The sequence below is a fragment of the Apus apus genome, chromosome 1, assembly GCF_020740795.1.
Source record: "Apus apus isolate bApuApu2 chromosome 1, bApuApu2.pri.cur, whole genome shotgun sequence".
Taxonomy (NCBI): domain Eukaryota; kingdom Metazoa; phylum Chordata; class Aves; order Apodiformes; family Apodidae; genus Apus; species Apus apus.
Genome location: NC_067282.1, coordinates 3,006,842 through 3,011,078, shown reverse-complemented (window position 1 = coordinate 3,011,078; position 4,237 = coordinate 3,006,842).

Sequence of the window (4,237 nt, the reverse complement as noted above, 5' to 3'; positions counted from 1 at the left end):
TCCTGAGATGAGGGGCCCAGAACTGGACACAGTGCTGGAGGTGCAGCCTCACCAGTGCTGGGCACAGGGGCAGGATCACCTCTCTACTCCTGCTGGCCACACTATTCCTGGTGCAGGCCAGGGTGCTGCTGGCATTCCTGGCCACCTGGGCACACTGCTGGCTCGTGTTAAGTCGCCTGTCAACCAGCACCCCCAGGTCCTTCTCCACCATGGAGCCTTCCAGCACTCATCCCCAGGCCTGTAGCTTTGCATGGGGTTGTTGTGACCAAAGTGCAGGGCTCAGCACTTGTTTCTGTTACACCTCATACAACTGGCCTCAGCTCATTGGTCCAGTCTGGCCAGGTCTCTCTGCAGAGCCTTCCTACCCTCAAGCAAGTTGACACTTCCTCCCAGTTCAGTGTCATCTGCAAACTTACTGAGGAAGCACTTGATCTCCTTATCCAGGTCATTAAAAAAGTTATTGAACAGGACTGGACCCAAAACTGAGCCCTGGGGGACACCACTGGTGACCAGCCACCAGCTGGACCCAACCCTATTCACTACAACTCTCTGGGCTCAGCCAGCCAGCCAGTTTTTGACCCAGCAGAGAGTGTACCTATCTATGCCATGTGCCATGGTTAGATCCTCCTTGGAGGACCCATTCAGCAGCCCAGGAACTTTGGTGTGGCTGCACCATAGGTGATGACAGGAGTCCTCCATCTTTTTCTGAGCTTGAGGGTAGGAGAGAAATGGGTCTCAGGACTGTGGGAGGAAACATCCTCTGGAGCTAGACATGGTCAACAACCTGTTGCTGCTTATTGAATCATAGAATGGATGAGTTGGAAGAGACCTTAAAGATCATCTAGTCCCACCCCTCACTGCCATGGGCAGGGATGCACCGTGGACTTTGACCAGCACTGTCAGGTGTGGCAGAAATTTGCCTTCTGCAAGCCAACCTGAAGGCTGACCAAGTGCAGCTCCAGTCCACAGTGTAGTTAGCAACTATCTGTAAATCTTCAGATGCTACTGAACAAGAAACATTGTAGTGTCTGGGTCTGAGATTGGTTCCATGGCTAATTGTCCTTCAAATAAATTAATGAAAAAAACAGTCAAAACATGTTAGTGGAGCAACCTCACTGGACTGAGGAGATGCTGCTACTGGTTTATACCATAGCAGAATGGAGCAAGTATGATCTCTGTAGAGCTGGAGGTCAAGGAAGGTCCTGCAAGTGGGAGCCCCCACTGAGAAGAGAAGCCAAACTGGACTTGACAGGTGTTACTTTTGTGCCTTCAAGACATATGTTGGTTCTTCCTGGAGGATCTGAGGCTGTATTTCCCTGGCACGGTTCCTGCAAGGACCTGGTATAGAGCAGGACCAGCTGGTACAAGCAAAGTTCCTGCTGGCCACCAGAGGCTGCCATGGGCAATGGCAACTCCATTACTCCTTGGTCTGCATGCAAAGCCCCACCTGTACAGCAACACTGAGACTTTGTGTGGTGCTGCTTCCTCCACCCTCCATGACCATCTGCTGTGCAGAGCAGAGTGGGGCAACTGGGGAGCAGGAGGAAGAGCCCAAACACAGCTCAGTGCTGCAGCAGGGAGAGGAGAGGATGCTCCCTGGGCAGGCATGGTCCTCACATTGCTCCTCTGGGGAAGTGTCCCATGGGACAGCTGTGACCTCCCACACTTAATTGTCACTCCAGCCTCACCTTCTGGACTTAAGAGGCAGGTTGGTGCTAGGCTGCCTGCCTCCAGAGCTACTCAACACCCTGTATTGTGTTTGCTCAGCTGTGGCTTTTTCCACTTTGGAGGAGTTTCTCTAAAAACAGCAGTGATGGTGGTGGGGAATGATTGCCTTCTGTCCCCTCTCTGAAAAGGGCTGCACCTATTTCAAGAGGAAGGTAAACACGTACAGGAGTTTTCCTCCCAATATAGTGGGTAAATGAACTGCCAAAAAAACCTTTGGACAACAGACCAGTTTGATTAAGTGGCCCAGTTTCTGGTGGGAAGCACCTGACAACATATTGCATTTGGGAAAGTAGCTGGTAGATAAAACCCAGGGCTGAGACTGGGCATTGCTCTGCTACCATCCTTTCTGTACAATGATGGGTGAGTGTCCTGCATCTGCATGGTCTCCTCTGTCTTTCATACCCTCTAACACAGCCAGTTCTTTGAGCTGGGACAACCTCTAATTAGCTTATAACAGGGTGAGGTCCAAGGATGTCACAGAATCATCAAGGTTGGAAAAGACCTCTGAGATCTTCAGGTCCAACCCATGACCCAACACCACCACATCTCCAGACCATGGCACTAAGTGCCACATCCAGCCTTTCCTTGAACACCTCCAGGGATGGTGACTCCACCACTTCCCTGGGCAGCCCATCCCAATGTCTGATCACCCTTTCCATGAGGAAGTGCTTCCTAATATCCCACCTAAACCTCCCCTGGAGCAGCTTCAGGCCAGGCCCTCTCATCCTGTCACTGGTTGCCTGGGAGAAGAGCCTGACCCCACCTGACTCCAAATTCCCTCCAGGTGGTTGTAGAGAGTGAGAAGGTCCCCCCTGAGTCTCCTCTTCTCCAGGCTAAACAAGCCCAGCTCCCTCAGCCTATCCCTATAAGACTTTCCCTCCAGACCCTTTCACCAGCCTCGTTGCTTTCAGCAATGTCCCAGCAACAGAATAGTTGCTGAACAGGAGGAGTCAACTATTGCCCTCCTGGGACTTCCCAGGGACACCTGAGAGGGAACTCACCCCCAGGGTGAGGTTACCCTGTGTGATACCCAGGTGGGTTCACTGGGTACCCCAAAAGCATCACTCTGTGCCTCCATGATGTTCTACTTCCAGCTCAAAGTGACTCACTTGCTGCTTTCTCTAGGCTGCCTTTTTCTTCCAGACTTCAGGCATGGTACAGGGTAATCTTTGGGGTCTTCTGCTGAGGTGAAGCCTTGTCTATCAGTGGGACATAGTCCTTCTTCCATCCCCTCCCCCTTATTACAAGAGATTCACAGAATCATAGAATGGTTTGTGTTGGAAGGGACCTTAAAGGTCATCTAGTTCCAATGCCCCTGCCATGAGCAAGAACACTTTCCAATAGATGAGGTTGCTTAAAGCTCCATCCAACCTGGCCTTGAACACTTCCAGAGAGGGGACATTCCAGAAAGGTTTAGTATGTATTGTCATAGCTGAGAAAAATCTGTTTTGGAGAGGTCTTTAAACCGAATTATTCAGGGTGGGAATCAATGTCTGATACTCCTCCAGCAGGCAGTTCCTCACACAACAGGGTTGTCCCCATCCCATGAGTTACTGGAAAAAGTGGACGTGGAGACATTAAAGGCAACCTGACCCTGCCAGGAAATCCCTCTAGCAGAATGTTCCTATGGATATTTTCATTTTGACATAGAAAAACATGTTATGCAGGAGAAGCATCACATGGACAAATGGGGAGAGCTGCAGGTTTTGTTTCATAAGGTAGGTTGGGGGGTGGAGTGTGCTGGTGCTGTTATGGGCAGGCAGGCTTTGTGGTGGGTGGGAATATCATTTTAAGGTCTCTCTCCCTTACGTCTTAGTGCTTACATCACTGCAGGGAAAAGCACTCAGATATCCATAATGTGGCTTAGCAGTGTTTCCTCCTTCTGGGAGACATTGCACTGGTCCAGATTTCCAAGTGCTCAGCTCTCAGCGCCGTCACCTCTTCCAAAAATCGGTCCCCTTGCTCTGGGAGCTCTCCTGGCTCCAGACTCTGCAAACACTCCACATGTGTCAGTGAACAGATTAAAAAAAGCAAGAATCAACAACTGTAGGAACACCCAAGCCCCATATGGAACAAAAAGGGGCTTTAAGGAACCTAAATAAGAGTTGCCCCTTCCAAAAAAATCGTGATCATTTGGGTTTCTTTTACTTCTGTCTCAGACAGTTTGCAGGCTTTTATGGGAGGGGTGGTTGAGGTATTGCTCTCTGCCCTGGTGAGACAGACAGTCCTGCTCCTGCAGTCCCTGCCCCAGCAAAGCCCTCCTTGTCTCCAGAACTTTTCAGAGAAAGTTTCCTCCAACTGCTCGGCCGGGCGCTTTGCCAGCAGCTCCAGCCCCTCTGGGCTCATCAGAAGAGACCTTGTACTACATTTTCCATTAGATTTATCTAATCTTGGCTTACGTCCATCTAGTGTTTGTGCAGTAATTACCTCACTAGGCAAAACAGTTCCACTGCCTAATTGTCTTCACTCTCAGGAAATTGTGCCTAATAGCCAGCTAAATTTAATCTCC